The sequence below is a fragment of the Vipera berus genome (genome assembly GCF_964194415.1).
Source record: "Vipera berus genome assembly, chromosome: 9".
NCBI lineage: Eukaryota > Metazoa > Chordata > Lepidosauria > Squamata > Viperidae > Vipera > Vipera berus.
This window is the reverse complement of record NC_138212.1, coordinates 14,520,993-14,543,534: the sequence shown is the minus strand read 5'-3', so window position 1 is coordinate 14,543,534 and position 22,542 is coordinate 14,520,993. Positions and strand designations below refer to the sequence as shown.

General features: G+C 40.4%; 1 pseudogene across 1 annotated transcript; it reads left to right on the top strand.

Moving 5' to 3' along the window:
* The first annotated feature begins 3,052 nt into the window (after positions 1-3,052).
* On the top strand, positions 3,053-12,835 carry LOC308672502 (hamartin-like; annotated as a pseudogene). Its single transcript has one exon. The product of its transcript is annotated as a hamartin-like (transcript).
* The last annotated feature ends 9,707 nt before the right edge of the window (positions 12,836-22,542 follow it).

The following is a 22,542-nucleotide window of genomic DNA, read 5'->3' as shown; positions in this document are numbered from 1 at the left end:
ACTAGGTTTATACTTTAGGCTAAGCTGCAATGCATGAACTCAGTCATTATATGCTTAAACATATTTGGAAAGGAAAATTAAGAACCAAGAATCCGCATACCGGTATATACAAGTCGAATTTGTTAGCAGCTTCAGTGAATGTTAAACACAGTTTTTATATCACATGAGTGAAGCTGAAATGTGAAATCTGTCAGACATTCTGTCTTGGGCATTACATATCGTACAGACTTTAATTGGTTTAATAGCAACAGAAACAAAAAACAGGATTAAAAATATTTTAAGAGATGATTGTGTAATTTTTCCATTTTTTCCATTAGAACTAAATGGAATCACAAAATGTTTGCAGCACAATAAATATATTAAAGATGAGAAAGCCACTTGACTTAAATTTCCCGTTTCATTCAACCTGCAGCATATTTGTTCTATGTTCTGAAATCAAGCATGTTTAGAAATTGTTTTGGTTCATTCTTAGAGCTTTCAAATAGAGAATATCAGAGAATTCAGTTCTGGCACAGTTCTGATGCTAGAGAGATTGCTTTACTGAATGAGTTCTTTAGAAACAACAGCAAAATACATTTGAAAAATGGTTTAATTTTTTCAATAAGACAAGCTTTAAACTGGTTTTTCATCACCCTAGCCATATAGGATAGGAATCACAGGAACTGAAATCCAAGACATCTGGAGGAGATTAGATCAGGGTAAATAGTTCTAGGCATTTTTTTTCCTTCACAAATCACTTTACTCTGCTTTTCATCCCACAATCTTTTTGAACATTTCCCTGATTCATAGAACAACAGAATTGGAAGAGACCCACTGAAGTGATGAGACCCAGATCACAGCATCTTTAACAGCTGGCTGTATAGCCTGTGCACAGACAGATCCAGCTAAAGGTAATTGATCCCATTCAAAACTGCTCTTATTTTTACATTTTTCCTCACCTTCAACTGAAATTTGCTTTCCTATAATTTGCACAGGGGTAAGGATACTTGGGGGAAAATTAGTGTGATTTTTGCACAAAGCTTAATGAAGATCTGAAAACCCTCACCTTTGACATTTTTAGTAACAACTTGAAGGAATCTGAAGATAACACAAATTTGGGTGAAAAATGAAAACCTTCTGTTTTCCCTTGTGTTACTTGTGTGCATGTTTAAATGTGGTTCACTCCAGGGAAGGCTTTTGCCTTGTTGCTTTTCAACAGGTGCTGACAGAACGTTTGTAGATTTGAAATATAGGAAGGAAGTCACACCTTGAGGTACTCTGCAACTTGGCATCCCTTCCATGTGTTCTGATTGAAGTTCCTAAATTGCAGCTAATTGACAGGAAAGTTGTTAGGCTTCATATTTTAACATTTATCAAAATATCGCCACGTGCTTCCAGGAGAAATTGCTGGAAAGATCCTGACAATTGTCAGCATAAATTGTTCACTGCAAGTATAAAGAGAATAAAGTACATGTCAGGCTTCAAAGGGCAAAACATACTGGCTGTCACTACAAAAAGTACAGTTTCAACTCTATTGTGGCACATCCATTAACTATTTTTTTTAGTTTTTCTTTTTTCACCACAGTCACACAAAAGATTTAAACTGAGAATTAGTCCTAAAGATTTCATGCATGTTATTTTAGAATTAAGAGTCTGATTGAATTCATTCCTACAAAAAGTGGTATTGGATACCACTTAAACATGTGCTTAAGCAATTCCATGCACGAAGCTCACCTAAGTCCCATTAAACTCATTGGTTGTTAAGATCAGTTGCATCAGTCTTTCCTTAAAACTTATCCAATCATATGTGAACATTCAAAAGATTCTAACATTGATCATGTATGAAAGTCAATAAATAAAAAGATTACTAATTTTCTTCTAGTACTGAACAGATTTATTAGAAATTTATTAGAAAAAAATAGAAATGCATTAGAATTTATTACTAAAATTAGAAATTCATTAGAACAAAATATTTAGTTTTCTAATCATGTAAACCTATGTATATTTATATATATATTTTCCCCAAAGTTGATTACAATAATCTTAAAACAGGCCCAAAGCAATCCAATATTAGGAAAAAAACATATTTGGAGGTAGGACAGGCCATTATACCAGTGAAATTCTAATAGAGGTAGTTATTGACGGTTGGGACCACAATTCTTTTGCTAAGCAAGCTGATTGTTAAGTAAGTCATGCCCAATTTTACAACTTTTTTTTGCCATGGTTGTTAAGTGAATAGCTGCAATTGTTAAGTGAATCACATGGTCATTAAATGAATTTGGATCCCCATTGACTTTGCTTGTTGGAAGCCAGTTGGGAAGTTTGCAAATACCTCTCCCCCCTCCAGAACAATGCAATTGTTATAAATACATGCTGGTTGCCAAGTGCCCAAATTTGATCATGTGATCATAGGGATGCGGCAGTGGTTGTAAGTGGGAGGACCACTGTTTTTTCAGGGCCATTATAATTTCGAATGGTTGCTAAATGAGTGCGTTCCATCCTTCCGAGGTTGGTAAAATGAGGACCCAGATTGTTGGGGGCAATATGCTAACTGTGTAAACCGCTCAGACGGCTGTAGAGCACTGTGAAGCGGTATATAAATGCTATTGCTATTATAATTCAAGGACTACTTGCAAATAGCACGGCATCATTACAGCTAATATCTCATGCATCTATTTTGTGAGCCAGACTGAATCCACAACTCGTGTATTCCAAGTGTTTGGACGGAAGCAAGTTAATATTGCCAAGCCTATGGCATTTTAAGACAGCTGTAAATAATCTGTAAATTGTTGGCTCTTCAACTTACGTTGCATTGAATGAAAATGACATTATACTTCCTTCTGACACACACATAAACAAAACTCCGAAGGTTGCCTTTTTCTCTGATAATGGTTTATTTATTTTTATCCTATATAAAATTCAGCAAAAAATCTGGATTTCTCATGAACAAATGACCATCAAAGAAAAAAGCACCACTGGCCCATTATACAAGATCATTTTAAAAAAGATTTTCTTTTCTAGCTCATCCATTGAGCTTTATCAAGAAGATTTTTATCTATAACAAAAAACGCACACTAAATATTTTCAACAAACCCATTCTTTTATTAGGGGAGGTTAATATTGTGACAAACCAGGATAAAGCATTCAAAACACATATTACTTTAAAACCGGGGAATTTTTTTCTCTCTTCCCAATTGGATGTCTGTTACCATGGAAACAGCACCCAGCAGCCAAACATTTTTTTTTCAGATGAATACGCTGAAATAGATATTTTTCACAAGCAGCTATTTACAGCCAAACTATGTAGTATTTCTGATATGGTTCAGCTGTTTCACTGTCAATATGACTTCCTATGGCAGAATTCATCATTTTTACTTCTCTGTTACATTTATATTCTGCGTTTCCTCGAGGAGGTCAAAGAAGCTACTATGGGCCCCAAAACAATAATCTTTTTTTATAAATATTTTATTAATTTTCTAGTTTTTGTAGTCATAAGCATTTAACAAACAACGTCTTGTCTGGGTCCATTAGTAATTCAGTAGTACATATTCACTTCCTCAATCTAGATTCAGTGCTACACTATTCAGTGTTTCCTCTCTTCTTCCTGTGATATACATTTTTCCACACTAGGCAAACACAATTCTTATTGCTGTTAATTCCTATACAATTGAACATCAAGATCTTTTATCACATTTTTCTAATATTATACATAATATCAATAGTGTCAGTTTAAAATATCTTTTCTAACCAAAATGTATCTCAATTGCATTTGCACTTAAAATTGATTTGTTCAATCAATATCTTGTTTTTCCCATTTTTTAAAATTTTTTGATTTCCCATCAATGTTCAAAGTGTCTCTATCGCTTATAGTTTTCTCATAATAAAATTATATTTGGGTAATCAAAAGCTTCCCTTATTCAGACCCTCTTAGCATTTTCATATTTCCCTTCTCATATCAAAATATAGTATTCTAGTTGCAGATGCTATCTTTCTAGTTATAATACTTTTATTTCTAACAATTATCTATTCTCTTAGCCATGTTCAAACATCTATTTAGTAATATAATATCCCATCTAATGGGTCAAAATCTCTATTTTCTTCAGTCTTACTCTAGCTTTCTTCCTTTGCCAACTAACTTTCCAAGTCAATGCATTTGAATCATCAAGTAGTTCTTCCTCTATTTTTGTGTATACTGTTTGGAATAAGAAAGACAATTTGATTAAAGTATTTTTGGAAGAATGCTCAGCCCATTTATATTCATTAAACAGCTTCCCTCCTTCTCCAATTTTCCACAGTTCTCCTAACAACTTTACCTTCAGTTCGATCAGCTCTTCTTCCTTATCCTCAAACTTGTTCTGAGGTCTTGACAAGTGGGATATCTTTTTCATTTCTGGTATTATGGCTACGTCTTCCAATTCTTCATTTGACTGAGTCTGTCTGTGGATCCTCCATCTTTGGATCCGCTTCCTCTAATTTTCCTTCTATTTTCTGGGTTACTAGTTCTTTCTTTGTACAAAGAAGGAACCAAAACAAGAGTCTTGTAACCTAGGTTGGGCTAAGAGAAAAAAAAGACTGCCTAAAGTCATTTTGTAGGTGGAAGGGGGACTTAAATTTAGATCAACTCCGTAATCACCATACTGTGTTGCCTGTCCATAAGCATGTTAGCACCTAGCATGAATATTGGGGATCTTCTCCCATGCTGGATTCTCCAGTCCTGGCTGCTTTGGAAGAAAATAATGGCTGTGTTTAGAGACAACCTTGCCTCAGATTGTGGGCCCATGCTGGTGAATTCTTTGGTGTATTACTAGTGGGAAACCAGCTCCCGTCAAAATTTGCATATCCTGACCACTGTTCAAGAGCCACATGACAAGTACCTTCTTGATAAAATCCAATGAATACATGAGCAAACCCACTACCCACCTCACCTCTCTTTCGCTACTTGGCCATATGATTAGATGTCAGCCCTCCTGGAAACATAAGCTCACTCAGGCCCGTTCTCCTTTCCCTCCTCAAGTGTCTCAAGACTGACACCAATGTCGTGGTCCCCACTACAGGGGTGCTAGTGTTAAATCACATTGCTACCCATGATCCCTCAGTCTGGGAAGCAGTACCTTCACAAATTTTGGGGCATCTTCGGCTGCCTTTCATCTTGGTACTTGAAGAACCCAGGCCACGTGGCAGAGATCTATCTGTTTCACTTCCACGCTAGCGTGTATGCCCTCTTTCACTGCCTTTATGGAATGTACCCATGCAATTTTATCTCCTTTTTGTGCTCCCACTACAGTATGAAGGAAAACCTGGAGGCCTTTGAAGAGGTGGTCAGGCTAACGATGGGCCACGGGCATATCCATCCGGAGCTGGTGACCGGTTCCAAGAATCACGAGCTGGCCCCTCTGAGGTGGAAGAGGTTAGAAATGCACGACGTCGTACTTGAATGTGCCAAAATCTCCCTGGATCTAGCAGAAGCCTCCTATGAAGACGTTACTGCCCAGCATCCTTAGAAGCCTGCATGCACCTATAACTTCACCCCACAGACCCTGACACTGGCCCTTATATGATTCCTCACAATAGTTTAGGTGCCGTGATGTCTACCCCTTACTCTGCTTCTTGGCTAGTCCTCTCCCAGATACCTGGGCAGCTACCTCACATCCTGAATCCCCAATCCTCAAGCTTGTCCACTGAGCCTCAGCAGGCACTTTTCTGGAGCCCCTTTGCTGTTTGTGGCATGACCACCCCCCAACTTCTCCTGGCCTTGTTCTGGAGTCTTTGCAGACTTCTTCCCAACCTTATATCATATTTTTCAGCACAGCCGATGATTTGGTTCTGCGTTCAGTTCCTGCGACGACCACTGCATGTTCAAAGAAGGAGGAATAAGCAGATCCCGTGAGGACTTTCCTGTCCCGACAGCAAAATATCATAAAACTTTTGATTCCTAAGGCAGTAAATATTCCTTAACTTTAAGCAGCCTGCCTAACATATTAGGAGATCTGGAGGCCTCTTGTGAAGACAGCAGAGAGAAGATGCCATCTTGAATGAAATCTCTGCGATCCCTGCCACAGAGGCTGATCCTGTAGTGTTTCGGGGAGGATTTGATCCTCCATTCTACCAATCCAGCAAGAATCTCTCCAGCTCTCGGAAGTCGGTTGCTTCAAACGCTGCAGGGCAGCTTTTGAACACGGAGGCCTTGATGTCTTTTCTGGACCAATATGGGCTTGAAGACTTGCGGGATACTCCAAAGCAAGCCTTCACAACCATTGACTGGTCCTGTCGTGATGCTGAGGAGATTCCTGTGGACTCCAAGAAATATGGGCCTCATTGGATCTGGGCATTTTGACCCCCAGTCCTTGCAAAATTCCTGCACACCAGAGGCCTGGCATTGGGATCCAGCAGCTTCTGGGCTACGAGCTTCTGTTTGAGATGGCGTTACCTAAGACTGCCTACCTGTTTGTCAGCTGGAAGCCCAAAGAGTTGTTGAAAAAAAGCAAGGGAGGGCTGGAGGACAATGGCTTTCTTTCTGAAGTCTTAAGACAGGCTTCTTCAACACGGGGCCAATGCTCATAGCAGAGAACTGAACACGTTATCGTTGCCAAGCAGATCCACCGATTGGACTCAGTTTGGAGGTTTTCCTCCTTCTGATGAGATTCACACCCTCCAGAATCAGCTGCACCTAACCAGCTGTTGTTACGAGTCCTTCAAAAGGCAGCAAGACGCTCTCCGGAACAGGCATCTCCTGCGGAAAGTGATCAAAGCTGCTGCCCTGATGGAACACAATGCAGCCATGAATGACCAGCTACGGCTCCAGGAGAAGGACATCCAGACCTTGAAGCTCAGCCTTCAGAAGGAGCAGGCCAAACATTGCGTGTTCCAGGAAGAATATGATGGCATGGTGGCTTAGTTCCATAGCCAGAACTGCCAGCTGCAGCACGAATGGGAGGAGTACTACAACCAGAGTCAGGAGCCGAAGACCAAAGTGGAAGACTGTTGCAATGTAATCCAAGACTTGCGGTCCGAGCTGAAAAAATCCAACAACACGTGCCACACAGAGTTGCTGCTGAGCCAAGTTTCACAAAAGTTTTCTAACAGCAGACGGAGTTCTTGAACAGGCAGCTGCTGGTGCTCCGGGAGGTGATCACATTTCCTTTAACTTGTACTACTTTAAACCTAGCCACCCTGTTACCAACAGAGTAATCTGGGGACAACATATGTGATTGCCTACACCTTATCCAGGATACAGAACTACCCCAACCCGACTTAACTGACCCTTTGCAGAACCCTAACCTTGAGTTCTTCACAGATGGGTCCTCATATGTACATGAAGGAATCAGGGTATCTGGGGCGGCAGTTGTCTCTCTTTACAACAGCATATGGGCTACACCGCTTCCCTCTTCCTATAGCGCTCAGGCGGCTGAACTCAGAGTCCTCTTCCTCGGGTAGGACAGGCTCGGGGGTCAGGGCCACAACACACCCCAAAGAAAGCCATTCATATAGGGGGAAGACCTTGAGCACAACGGCCCATCAAAAACCTACAAATGGATTACAATTGAATACCAGTATGCCCTAGTATGCAGAGACCAGCTAGCATACTGGGTGGAAGCCTTCCTCTGCTACCCTGCCACAGCACTAGAGACAGATAGACATCTCCTTAAGGTTATTGTATCAAGGTTTGGAGTGCCTAGCATTCCACATATGGACTGAGGAAGACACTTTGTGTCCCAGATCCTTACCCACATGTTCCAGGCCCTTGGCATCACCCAGAATCTTCATGTACCCTATTCTCCAAGCTCCTCTGGGGGTACAGAAAGGGCTAACAGGGATCTTCCAGGAAACATACCTACCGTGGCCCCAGGTCCTACCCATCAACCTGTTCTATCTCAGAACTAGGCCCTGATGGGACATGGGCATTTCTCCATTTAAATTACTTTTTGGTTGCCCACCAAACACCCTGAAAGATCTAGACCCACACTCCCTAAGCCTAGAAAAGGGGGATGTGGTTCTTTCTGCTTGCCTCACAGCCCTGCACCAAAGACTCCGCACCCTATGGAGACAGAGTGCCCTAACTCAAATACAGCCATTGGAAGAAGCCCTTCATCCATTTGAACCAGGAGACTGGGTGTGGATAAAGTCATTTACCAGAACCTCACCATTGCAACCTAGGTGGAAGGGGCCTTTCCAGATCCTGTTGACCACACAGCCAGCCATCAAAGCTGCAGAGAAGAACTCCTGGATTCACTGGACCCACGTAAAATCAGCAGTTCTGGACCACAGCATGAGCCCTGCAACAACACCCAAAGTACCACCAGTACAGCTCCAAAGGGATCCTGAGACCAAGGAGTGGACACTAAAGACTCTTTTAGAAACTAAGGAAAATGGAGGGAGGGACTGTGAACAAATAGCAGAGAAATTTATTGCATTATTGTATGCATGATCAGTGTGTCAGGACTTTTAGAACCTAACCTCCTACTAGAAAAGGGGAACATATGGGAATATTTAGCATGGGAAGTACTAAATACGATTAACTTCTGCCTGGCAGGGGGAAGGTCAGGGAACGACATTCTCACAACATGCCTATTAGGTGTGGCATCTGAAGAATTTCCCCATTGAGACTACTTTCTCCACCATTTTTGACTGGAGTGCTAATTCGGACTACAAGGACGAGAGCATGTACACCTTGTGAATAGCTACAGTCACCAGATCAGCCGCATGCTTCTAATTAGCCAGTTGTAAGAGACCCAGGGTTCCTAATTTTCAGGATCTCAGTAATAAGAAACTGATATTAACCATACTGAGATCATCCCCTTCTCCTCTAGCCATGTAAAACTCCCCCAGGACTGGTGGTTCTTATGTGGGTTAAATGCTTATTTCCTAGCAAATTAAACAGGAGGGCCCTTGTACCTTAGGATGGCTGACTATGGTAATGCCTTCACTGCAGAGATGACAAAAGAGAGCTCTCCAAACGTTAATCCCAGATTGTGACTCAATAGACTCTACTGTTAACACAGGCAGAATATGCAGCATTAGTGGTCTCCCTAGTAGGGGTACCAGCTCTTGTGGTACATAATTCCAGGAGCCTGAACAGCCTGGCTTGTTTATTGGCAAAAAGCTTAAATTTGACCTCCCAGGCACTGGATGCCTTATATCAAGAGCTGAAGCAGGTTAGGGAAGCAACACTAGAAAACCGAGCAGCCATTGATTATCTGCTGTTAAGGCATAATCATGGATGTGAAGAATTCAAAGGCCTCTGTTGCTTCAACTGGACTGAAAGCTCTCAGCTCATAGAGAGCAACGTCCAACATTGCCTGAGGGAACTTGCACAAAACATTGGATACGAAAAAAACACCTTTTCTTATCCTGACTTTTTTCATAGTTACCAAACCAGCATTGGCTAAAAATTCTCATTCTAAGAGCAATCAGAGCAGCTGTGGGTGCTGTTCCTCCTCTGCTGCCTCTGCCAGTGTATACCACCATGTCTCGGACGTTAAAAGGCTTGCCTTTCAACCGTCCCAAAGCACGACAGAAAGGGAAAACAGGTTTCGTTAATTATGAGCCAAATTGATAATGAATACCAAATTTATGCTGACAGAAATTGAGTTGTGCAAGGTGCAAAGAAATTCTTTTAGCACCTGCACAAGATGAGGAAGTTTGTTAGAAGATATCATAAACCTCCGGAAGGAAAAGCAACCATTTCCCCTTTAACTAAATAGAAAAGAAAACTCAAGCTGAAAAATACAAGAGCCTCGCACACAAAAAAGAAAAAAAAGGAAGCCCAGTCTGGGGAATAGCCTTGTTGCGATAAGATAAACAGAGAAACCTCAAGAATGCAGCCGGAGACATTTTAAAAAAAAACACTCAATGAGTTAAAAAGTTTTCATCGCACTATTAACCTATTCCTCACAGGAAGACCAAGCTAAAGAGAATCACCCCAACAAAAGCCCCCATCATAATCCCATCAGGTCCTTCTGAATTTCAATAACCCAAAAGGTATCAAACTCATTGTACTCACCCTTCTGGTCAGCTAGCTAGCCCAGAACCCTAACGTAATCTGCATTTGGTCTTTGGCTTCTGAAATAAAGGTTGTATTTTCTGGCAGCTCACTTCCGCATCCATTTTTTCCCCTCAGTGCTGACAATTTTGTCCCAGCTGGAAAACGAACTGGAGAACTTTCTTTCCACAGTCCCTAATTAGACTGCAAGGCACAGAATGTAAGCTCAAGCCTAACAAGCTCAGAAAGTCCTTTGTATTATTAATAACTCCTTCTGATGAGATGGTTAAATGTTTATTTCTGGACCAAGCTTGCCTCATCTCAAAGGGATGAATCTTCTTCACAAGGACTCCCTCATAGGTAGTATGCCTTGTAAGGAAGATGATTTGCAATATTGATCTGTGGTTGTAGGAATTAAGGGTCAATCCTGCTGCTTTAGTTACATGAAAGCTTACTTAGATGTTCATTAGCTTCTGAATAACAATGCTTTTGAGGGGGTCAATCCTACAATTTGTGTGATGTTTTCTATGATGTTGGTAGGGGAGGACTATCAACATCATAGGAAGCCAACAAGGGAGGATTCAACCTTGATGATTTCATAACAGGTGGACTTCAACTCCCAGAATTCTCCAGCCAGGTATGCTGGCTGGGAAATTCTGGAGGTTGAAGTCTACCTGTCTTAAAATTGCCAAGGTTGAGAAACACTGAATGAGAATGTAATGCAGGATACGTGCTTTTTCTCCCTAACGTCTTGTTTGGCTAATATCTAAAGAGGTGTATTCTAAACATGGGTACCAGGGGCTAAGGCCTTACTGAATGATCTTTGGTAGCTAATGGTTACCAGCCGGTTTCAGATCATGTCTTTCAAATGGATCAAAGGGGATGTCTCTATTAGGATCTAAATATTACAGAAAAATAGATGTTTGGAGCAGGAGGCATGCACCTTGTAGTTAACTGTCCTTATGCTAAAAAAGCCAACGAGCTGGCAGGTTTGATTTTGATCTGAGACTTTTTTCCTGAACTATGCAAAATTTAACATCATTCTTTATATAGTACTAATCTTTTTTATATTAGATGCTGCAGCAAAAAAGCAATCCATATTTTCATCTGCAGTAACCTTTTAAGAGGAGTAAAGTATGGAGGCCTGTGTTCTCCTTCATAGACTCTTTGTCAGTGTCGGCAGGGTAGGTCAAAAAGTAAAAATAGTGCCTGTGGCTGCACAATCAAAGCCTTGCTCCTGTTTAACCTGTGTCATGCGCACAGCATAAGTGAAAAAGAATGAGGTTTTGGTTGTGCAGTTGCAGCAACCATCTTGGCTTTTTTGACCCTATCCCCCTCCATGAAACCCCTCTTCTTGGCTTTTGTAATAAATGTAAATTTAATGGTGAATATCACATTTTCCTTGGCTACCGTTGGTAAAAGTGTGTCTCTTTTTCCTCGATACTACTTTGTTCCATGTCTTTGTTATGATTTTATTTATTTTTATTTTCTCAAATCTAGATGGCCATCAACCTCCTAATATGGAGTCTGGGTAGCAAATAGAGTGAAAACTCAAAAGAAACCATTGCTTCTGTTTTCTGTTAAAAACAGACAAACCCAAGATTGTATTACAAGACACAGTAACATGGTTGGATTTGAAAAAGCATTTCCTTATCAAATTCTGCACTACTACTTTAACAATGTATTTAGCACAGAATACAAGCAAAATATTTTAAACAAAGACAAAGTACGTGTGCACAGTCTTGGAAAAAAGGCAATTACATCTCATGCATAGGAACATGAAAAATAAGACAAGTTGTAGTACTTGTAATCCTTTCAGCAAGAGCTAAAACTTTCCATCTCCTTCAAGCATTAATTTCTGGATGCATGAAGTACATTCTACATAGCATTAAATCAATGCAAGGAATTCAGATTAATATAAAACAGACACCTTTCTCCACCATCTAGGTATTTATAAACACTATCAAAGCCTTCAGAACAATCCCTTGAGATTTGGGCTTTGTCAGGCATATGCCATTGGCTGTTACTCAGTTTTTCAGACATACATTTACATTTCCTATAAAGCCTCTTACTCTTTGAACCTAATTTTAACTTCCGTCTTATTTCTGTGGCTGGGGACGTATTTTGTTTTTCACTCATCAAAGGCTGCAACTAAGAGTGAGTGACTTCAACATAACGAGGCAGTTAGAATAGTCTGCCCTTTTACACGTTTAGCAAGCAGACTTTTTTTAGCAGAAATAAAATAGGTGTATTAAAGTTATTTGAGGCTACTGCTGCTGTCCTACTTGCTTTCCACACACAAAAGAAGAAGACGTCAAAGCAGAAAACCATGTTAGCATCTGAGGTTGCTTTATCAACATATTTTGGAAAGGAGTGCAAAGATCTGGGGGGGGGCTGAGGTGACCTGCCACCACCCTAAATTTATAATAAACAATTATTTTTGTCTTTTCCACCAAAAATACTTTATGCATCATGGGTTTCCAGCATACCTTGTACCTTTATTTCCTAACACTAAGTGATAAAGTATTCAGATTTGATTCTGATGTATAAGGATAGCTTTCAACCTCATTGCAGAAGATTGTTCTAAACATTATCAGAACAATGCTTTCCTATTATACAAACCAGAAATATTTTTCTTTTCTTCTCACTGTTTCAAATTGCTTAGCTGATTTTTTTTAGCTGATTTTGCAGTTGGACAAGAGATAACATTCCAAATGAATAGAATTTACTGAATGGCTAGCCAGATCATTATCATAAATTTCATAGCTAGGTTGACTAAACGTGCTTATTTTAATAACGGTATCGAATTTGAATGTTTATTCTTGATTCTGTCAACTGTCTAGACCTAGGGAATATATATTTCTTATACATCATCTCCTTTTTCTCTCTCTCTTCCCTAAATTATACATAAAATATATACAGCAAAACATTTCAGCTTAAAGACATATATTTTGGCATCACTCACAGTTTGAGCCTAGTGATGTATAAAATAGTCAAATGTCTTTTTTGCTGACAAATTGTTACTCAGCAAAGAAAGCCAAGAGATTTTTCACCTGTTACTGTTAAAGAACAATGAGTATGGCTAAAAATAATGGTGAAAAGAAGTGGACTAAAATTATATTGAGATGAAACATGCGCTATGTTGTCCTACCAGATTTTATGGTGAAGTGGAACTTAGAGAGGGCTATAAAGTACTATGAAGCAGTATATAAATCTAAGTGCTATTGCTATCTATCTATCTATCTATCTATCTATCTATCTATCTATCTATCTATCTATCTATCTCCCTCATCTCATCTCATCTCTCAAAACATAATATTGTTCTTCTCAGTACAGGTAATCCTCGACTTACAACAATTCATTTAGTGACAGTTCAAAATTACAACGGCACTGAAAAATGTGAGTTATGACTGTTTTTCAGAGTTACGACCTTTGCAGTATCCACACGATCATGTGTTCAAAATCTGGGTGCTTGGCAATTGGTTCATATTTATGACAGTTGCTGTGTCCCAAGGTCATGTGATCACCTTTTGTGACCTTCGTAGAAGCAAAGTCAATGGGGAAGGCAGATTCACTTAACAGCTGTGATATTAACTTAACAACTGCAGTGATTCACTTAACAAAGGTGGCAAGAAAGGTCATAAAATAGGACAAAACAAATGTCTCAATGACATAAATTTTGGGCTCAATTGTGGTCGTATGTCGAGGACTACCTGTATGTCTTAAATGTGTTACTTTTATAAAAAGCTGGAAAAAACAAAGGTATGATATGGATTTATAGAATTGTATAAGTTCTCTCTATCATATCTCATCTGTATTTCTATCAATGCATGTGACAATGTGACATAATATGTTTCTATAGGTACAAGGCTGTTCAAGAAACAAAGGATTGTTCCAACAGTCTAAACAGGTCTGCTAAACAGGTCAAGTAATCAGGCACAATCAAGAGGCAACCCAGGCGGTGTGTGCACAATATGTTGAAACAAAAACTAATACCCCTATTTTAATCTAGCACTGTGTTTCCAAGCTTTGTAATTTCCATCTAGGCAGATTTCGTCTTCTAAAATTCTTAACAATAGCCATACTGGCTGGGGAGTTGGGCTTTGGGAGTTGGCTTTGAGAGTTATTCCACCCATCTCAAATATGTTAAGGTTGTGAAACCTTGCCTGAAGGCAAAGTTATTCAGTTCAGTCTTATTTAAAATTTAAGAACTGCAAGAGTACGTACACATATATTATACTAAGCCAGAATATGATAAGATTGCTTTCAACTAAGTACAGCTTTCCCCAAATTGGAGACCCTCCAATTGTATGGAATTCCAGCTCCAGAATTCTCCACAATGATCATGCTAGGTAAAGCATCTAGAAGTTTAAAGTCCACATGCCCAATTGGCCCTCAGTTTGGAGAAAACTAACTGCATGTGACTTTCGCTTGTGGATTAGGTAAAAATGACAGGAGTTACTGTGATGTATGAATCTACTGAGGAGGAAGAGGAGGAGGTGGAGGAAACCCTGAAGTTGTCATTCAATTCTTAGAACCAGGATTACAAATGTCAAAGGCATACAATTTTCCCCGGTCATCTTCCATCATGTGGGAAAATACTTTGCACTTTTTAGGTCCATATAAATTGTTCCTAAGTTTCCATCTGTCCATATTAATCAAGATATGCAAAGATTATGCAAATCCATGTTAGGTTTTATCAATGTTTGAAGATGCCCTTGAGTTCTTGGGAAATGACCTATTTATGGACCCTAAGATACACATTGGTCATTTGGCTTGCAAGCTGCAAGTTGCATTAGGAAATCTGATGTCTGACATTGTCCATCTGAGGCAGATTCAGGCCATCTGATCCATCTGTGGGTACATTCTGTCATGGCCATCTTGCAGCCTCCCCCTACAGCTGCTCTCTGTCTCCATGGCAACAAGGGTGAGGGCCTTTCTAATGGGGTTTGTACACAGGCCTCAGACTCTACTAGCCTTTTTTCCCAGATTAGCTTTTGCTGGTTTCTGTCAACAGATGTTAGGAGCCAGGTCACTGAATGTTTAATTTCTATTAAAAAGAGCAAAAGTGTAAACTACGGGATGTTCTACTGTTCTTTGTAATATTTTGCTACCTTGGGCAAAATCAATGTGCTAAACAAACTGCAGATGCAGTTGACTCAAATTAAGTGCTGGCTTCTTCATCCTGCTTCAGTTGTGATACTTTGCTGAGAAACAGAGACTGGATACTTATGACAAAAGGAAAAAGACAGAGGAGTTGTTTGCCAAAAACAAGTTTTTAAAAAATGGTACTATCCCAAAGCAGTAGAGCTGCCTTCCTATTAAATGGTGCAACAGAATATCCTTCAGCTGAATGTAGATGTGAAATAAAACCAGATCTCATGATAAGCTCAAGGACCTTCAACAACCCAACAGTTCAACTCTTGAGCTAAATTATATTCTCTATTCTTTGATCTAGCAATCATCAAATGACATACGGCTTACATATTTGTTTGGAACTACAAATCCCAAATACACAATCTTAGAGTGACAGTAATTAGGACTGGGCTTCTGTCCATCCATCCATCTCTATCTATCTATCTATCTATCTATCTATCTATCTATCTATCTATCTATCTATCTATCTATCTATCTATCTAATTCCTAAACTGCTCATCTCCTTCAGATTGTGATTTCCATTGGTTTATTTGGGTTCAAAAACCCTGTTGATGTTTTTCAGCAATATTTGGAAGCTGCAAGTTCTCCATTAGTGAGTAAGCTACACCTCTGTTAAATACTTTCATCAAGGTGAATCTAAAAGAATTGGAAGCTGGCTATGGCTCAGTTGACCCTGGTGCAATTGGGATAAGTAGATTCAGATGTCAAGGCAAGTTTGAGCCTGTATCATTCTCTGAATTTCTGCAACCTGCCACAGTGAAGACGTTGTCTTTCCTTTTGCCCAAGGGACTACATCAAGTTTATCTTACCAAGACAGATGGCTTTCAGAGATCAAACTAATGGTGTGTATAGTCTCCAGTGGATGACAAAAGGAGCCCCTTTCTAAACTGGGAAGATGGAACTTGCTTGATTTTAATCTTTCAAATGGCAATTGTATAAATTATTTCTGATCCCTCTTTTAATGGACTGACTCCAGCTATTCGCAGAGATGGTTGGTGGTGTGTGAAGACCGTAGAGAAGGCAGCCAGCTGCTCTCTCTGGAATTCATGTCACAGTTCTGTTTAAGATATCAATTAGCAGAGAAATGAAGACATTAAAAGCTCTTTTGTATCATTATACCATTCCCCCTCCAAAGCGACTTTAACTTCAAAGGCTTCAGCAGGATCCCAACATAACTTCCTTTTCCAAGTGAAGATATCAACATGCACATTTCTTTATAAACTAAATCTATGTATATTTAATTATGAACAAACTTTGTTGAATTATAAAAGCACTTACTTCTCAGAGGGGCATCTGTAAGGGACCAGAAATTCAAGATGGCAGTTGTGGTCAACCCTCTACCTTTTTTATGTGGCTCCCACATGTAACAACTAAAAAGAGAGCAAGTCTTTGATTGCAAAGCTATGTAACACCCCCACTGGACACCTGCTTTTGAGTAGACACATAAAGGATTCTTCTGTAGCTTCTCAAATGAATAGCCCTCAAGAAGATTCCTTATGTTGAGGTGGAGACACCACACCCCCTTGCATTTTCAGGAATGTATTGGACCAGCTGTTGGATCTGGTCAAAATTTGCCATGTCCCTTATTTTCAAAGGATGCTATCCTGTTTCAGAATGTCTTATTCTGTGGTTCACAAGCACACTATCACTGAGCTAAATTAGCGCTAAGAAGACCCACTGAAATGAAAATCACAGAACTGGAGGGGATCATTTTGGGTCTCTGGGTCCCATCCTTCTGTTTGATATAGGAGAAATCCTGTATTGCAGATCAAGAACAGTCTAGCTTTCATGTGGATCCATCCAGTGAAGGGACCTTATTCTCTATGCAGCTAATTGGTTCCACTGTTGAACTGTTCTGCTAAGAATTGAATTTTCATTCAGTCAGAATCCATCTTAATGGGGCTGAAATTAATTGTTATACCTAATGGTTTTATCATTTGCTATGGTGTTTTTAATTAGTTGCTTAGTCTGCTTGCTCTGTTTTATTCCCAAAGTGGTAAGTTAAATTTAGGTGTATTATACAATACAGTACATATTTTAGGACTACCATACTGTTACTAATAAAAAAAATAATAATAAAAGTCTGGAACGATACCCCTTATTCAACCATCTGAAGGTTTCTATTTCCAGAAGCATTTTATAGTAGGGAGTCCCAACTATAGGCCTATTTCTCATATTTATTTGGATTATCATATACTAATACATGTGTTTAATTTCTGATGTTCTCCTATTGTTAAGAAAACTGCATTAAATGTTAATAATTTAATTCTATCATTTGGCACGATATAAGACTATTTTTTATTAATAAGGTTGCCATTTGTATGCTTTACATAAATAATGTAAAGTGAAAACTGGATCTAAATCCTGTATGTGAAGAAATTGGTTGAAATAAGGGACAAGTGACACGAGCAGTAAACATGTCCACCGGGTGTTTTGGACTGAATTCTTAATACTAGCAATGTTGGATGGGGCTAACTGAAATTGTTTAAAATGTCAGACTGCTTAACCTTGGCAGGTAAATAAGTAATAGGGTAGGTGGACAGAAAGAGGTGAGATAATTCAAGGAGGGGAGAAACGTAAGGGGCATCTGGCCCAAACAAACTCCAAAATTTGGCAATGAAGCCAGTTAGACCAGGGGTCTTCAAATGTGGCCCTTTTATGACTTGTGGACTTCAACTACCAGAATCCCTCAGCCAGGCACACTGACTGAGGAATTCTGGGAGTTGAAGTCCACAAGTCCTAGAAGGGCCAAGTTTGAAGACCCCCGAGTTAGACTCCTCACTCGTCCTCATCTGATCCTCTAAGAATCCACAAAGCAGTGTTTCTCAAACTTGTGGACTTCAACTCCCAGAATTCTCCACTCAGCATGCTGGGCTGGGGATTTCTAGGAGTTGAAATCCATGTGTCTTAAACTTGCCAAGTTTGAGAAATACTGCTGTAGAGTTTTGCAGAAAATAAATGCCAATGTTAAAGAGGTTCAAGATGTTTTGTTAAAGTTGCTGTCCAAGTACAATGTTGCATTTGATGACTTTATCAGTAGTCTTCAGGTAACACTAAGAAAGCTTAACTAAATATCAATATAAGTAGAAATTAGCCACAAATATGGATCAAGATCCAAAATAACCTGATCATACTCCTACTGAGGAAGGTCAAAAGCAGAAGATGACAACCACAGTGAGGTGACTGAAGCCCTTCCCCTCTGCTGCTTGCATAAATTCTATGCCCCAACCATATGCATATATTTCTTTTCTCTTTTTTATGCTTGAGGCTACAGAATGAAAAGGCAGTCTGCTCAGTGTTCATGGGTTTTAGTAGGTCATCTTTGTATGAGTAATCTGACACACTCACCAGGACCGTTTTGTCATTTGAGACAGCAAAGAAATTGCAGAGGCAAAGAATAAAACAGCTGGAGATGGAAGGATAGATGATTGGATAGATGATAGACAGACAGGTGATAGCAAAAAATAAAACTGGGGAGAAGCAGCAGAAGGGTGGAAGATACTAGTGTCCCTATTGATGAAATGACAGATGGTACTGTTAATGGAACATAAAGATTATACATATAGCCATAGAATACACGCTGAGCATTCCTAATCCATCTTCCAGTTTTGAAGCAGGACTAGGATTCTATGATTCTCTAATTCTTCTCTACTTAGAAATTCTTCCCCACGTGAATGATTTCATATAAGCCAATGCAATCAATGAATATCAGTGCTCCTGCTATTTATATAAATCTAATAAAATCTAAATCTACCGTAATCTAAATCCAGCCATTACCATACCGTGACAGATTAACATACACCAGATAGCTATTTCAATTTATATCATTAATTATAAACCATCAATCAATTATAAGCCATCACGTGATCAAAACTTGGGTGCCATCTGGACTTTTCCAGCTGGCTTTCAACAAAGTCAAGGAAAGTCGGATTTGTTTAATGACCACAAATCACTTAACTGCAGTGATTTGCTTAACAATCATGGCAAAACAGGTCATAAAATCAGGCACATTAAAAAAGGTGCATTCAACCTGCCTGAGCAGGGGGTTGGACTAGAAGACCTCCAAAGTCCCTTCCAATTCTGTTATTTATTTATTTTCCAAACAAAATGCTATGCCATAATGCTGCTTGCTTGGCTTCAGTGCAATGTAATGTGTGGATCCAGCGATTCTAAGTCAAGGCACCTATTTTAACTCTTAAAAATTCTATCCTCTCCTTACTCCTATCCAAAACAGATAAATAAAAATGGAGGAGAGTTCCAACCTTTCAGCACTAGTCAAGGAGTGGAGAAATCGGTACCCCATCAGCAGGCTTCCTCCGTTCCTTGGAGGTTGGATTTTTCAAAGAGGAAAATCTTCCAATTGGAAGAAATTGTCTGTTCCAGATGTTGGGGCTTTTTTCCTTTGGCCTCTGGACAGAGCAAATCCTCTCCGTTGCAGAGGATGCTGCTGCCTTTAAAGACCCAGGAAAACTGGCTCTGAAAGGGAAGATGTTCAGGTCAGGATAATGCCTTTGCTAGCAGCCATCTTTGTCTCCCCCTGAGAAGGACATCTCTTTCAAAGAAACTGTCTATTTTGGATGTCCAAGTACTCTCCTACAGCTGCAAAGCCTTTCCCAGTAAACAACAGAATGCTCTATGAAAATAAACCCTGAAATCCTGTTTGGGAACAATTGCACAGAACAAGAAGAATTAATAAAGCATTGAAAGAGCTTCAGCCTTTGCAGAGACACCTCCAAGGGTAACCACGTCATCTGCTTCTGACGTCCCAATGCCCCTCCCTTCCTTCCTCCATCTTCCTGTTATGTAACCATACTGAATGGCTTCCTCTGAAGCATGTCTCTTAGCACGTGACCGCCCTGAGGCTAGATGGGGCAGGACACAACGGATTCCCTGAACAATTGTGTGGCTGTCAAAACAAATCCCCAGCAGTGCGAAGGCAGATTGGAAATGGAACTTAGCGTCCTCTAGTACAGCTAAAAAAAGAAACGACCAGACTGCCTTTGAGATGCTCCATTGTCGAGACTTGTTTTCAACCAAAATATACTTTTATTTATCTTACCTTTCTACTCTTGCTGAGGATCTGCATCCAGTGATCCATTCGCAACCATTCCTGTTCTGGAGATCTTCCACAAAGGTTCTTCCACAACGTCTCCAACAGCAAACACACTTCAGTCTGAGGAAGAATCATCTCCCTTATCAAATATTTAGGCGGCTGCTTGTTTGTTGTGCAACACAACTGTTGGTTACATTCCTTCATACTGCACAACATTCTAGAACAGGCTGTTAAATGCTCCACAGCCTCTTCACTGGAGGTTTTTAAGATGAGATTGGACAGCCATTTGTCTGAAATGGTGTAGGGACTCCTGCTTCAGCAAGGGGTTGGACTAGAAGACCTCCAAGGTCCCTTCCAACTCTTGTTATTCTCTTTCAAACAACATGCTATGTCAGGGGTGTCAAACTCAATTTCATGGAGGGCCACGTCAGCATTGTGGTTGCCCTCAGGGGGCTGGGTGGGTGTGGCCAGGGTGGGCGTGGCCTACTGGGTGGGCGTGGCTAGAGTGCATATGGCCTGCTGGGTGGGCATGGCCAGCTCTTCATCGTTTGCATCAAGGGTGCCTATGGGGGCCTGGGCAAGAGTGGGACAGATCGGAGGGTCTCTGGCAGAAGGAGGGTCTCTGGGCCAGGGCCAAGGCAGCGGGGGCCGTTCCCTCACTGTTTCCAGGATGGCTTCGCGGGCCGCATGAAACCACTTCGCGGGCCGGATCCAGCCCCCAGGCCTTGTGTTTGACATGTCTGTGCTATGTCATAATGCTGCTTGCTTGGCTTCAGTGTAATGTGATGTGTGAATCCAGCCATTCTAAGTCATAGTTTATAGCTTAGCTTCTTGTATTTACCTAGCAAATTATGGTAAATTCCATTAACCATAGTTAAAACAGGCCAAACGTTAGTCCAGCCAAAGCTGGGCTTTTTGTTCAGCCAGAGCCCATGAAGGCTCTACTGACCACCTAAACAGTTTGAATGGAAGCAGAAAAAGGGAAGGAAGCCATATGCTCTTTGGAGATAACAGCTGGCAGTTGAGTTCTATACAGTACAAGCTTAAATGTCTAAACAATGTACAAAGGAAGCCCATGCAAAATGCCCTTCGGTGGAGATAATCAGCAAAAGCTTCAGATTCATTAGTTTAGATTGTTTTCTTCCAGAAATGAATTTATGCACACTGCTCCTATGGAATTCAGAAACTTTGCCAAATTGTGTATCTTAACACACTGGGGAAGGTGGCCCGCACAGAATCAGTTTTCCAGAATTAAAGCCCCTCCCAGCAAACAGTCTTGGTTATTTTAATTACTTCTGCAATGGAAAACAATTTGCCAGATTTAAGCATCGTGTCAAGCCACAATATAGTTTGGCTTAATGTGCATAAGCCGATCTATCTGGTTTGCAAACCGCTTTATGGCCTAGCCTGGTGTGTGAACACGGTTAGTTACAGTTAACTCAAAATCTCCATTTAACTTATGTGTGGGGATGTTTGAGCCCAGATGAATTGGCGGCCTCAAAAATAACCACTTGATCCAGTTTGATTTATTCTGTTAGAACTGAATAGCCTGCCCAGTGTCTTGTCCCAGGCTCTGGTTGAAACAGTGGGACAGTTTAGCCAAAGCCTTTGAATCAGAGAACAGAGTTTAATTTTTATTTATTTTAAAAATGCGTAAGGTTGAGTCTGGAAGTGTACAGTAAAAGCAATTATATAATACAAATGAACCCCATCCCTCACCCCAATACCAGAAGGAAAATAACCATTAAAAGACAATCAAACACATGGAAGCTGCTACTGCCTCTATCCCAAGCCCCGGAGAGCACCAGGTTTTCAGAGGCCTTTTGAACATGGCTAAAGTAGGGGATAGAGAGGTGTTCCACAGTCAAGGGCTGGGATGGAGAAGACATGCTTCCTAGATTGCATCGAAAGACATTGCTTAATGGATGACCTGGAACATGGCCATCCTGCCCAATTACACAGGCTGGATGCAAGTCACAGAAGCCTGATAGCCCTTCACGGCCCAATGCCACGAAGGGTTTTTAGTGATAACCAGCATTTTGAACTGCATGTTGAGGAATTATATGTACGCTTCAAGGCCTGTGCCTCCTAAGCTAGCCTGCTCTTCTGAACTGTATCAGACCATTCTCTAGAGAGTAGGGGTGTCCAACCTTGGCAACTTTTAAGATTTGTGAACTTCAACTCCCATAATTCTCCACCTAACCATGCTGGCTGGGGAATTCTGGGAGTTGAAGTCCACAAGTCTTAAAGTTGCCTAGGTTGGGCATCCCTGCTCTACAGTATGTCAGTGGCTGGACTGGCTGTGGAAAGACTCAATCTGTTCAGCAAGGGCCAGCCAGGGTTGTATAAGCTCCTTGATCATGGACAACAGAGC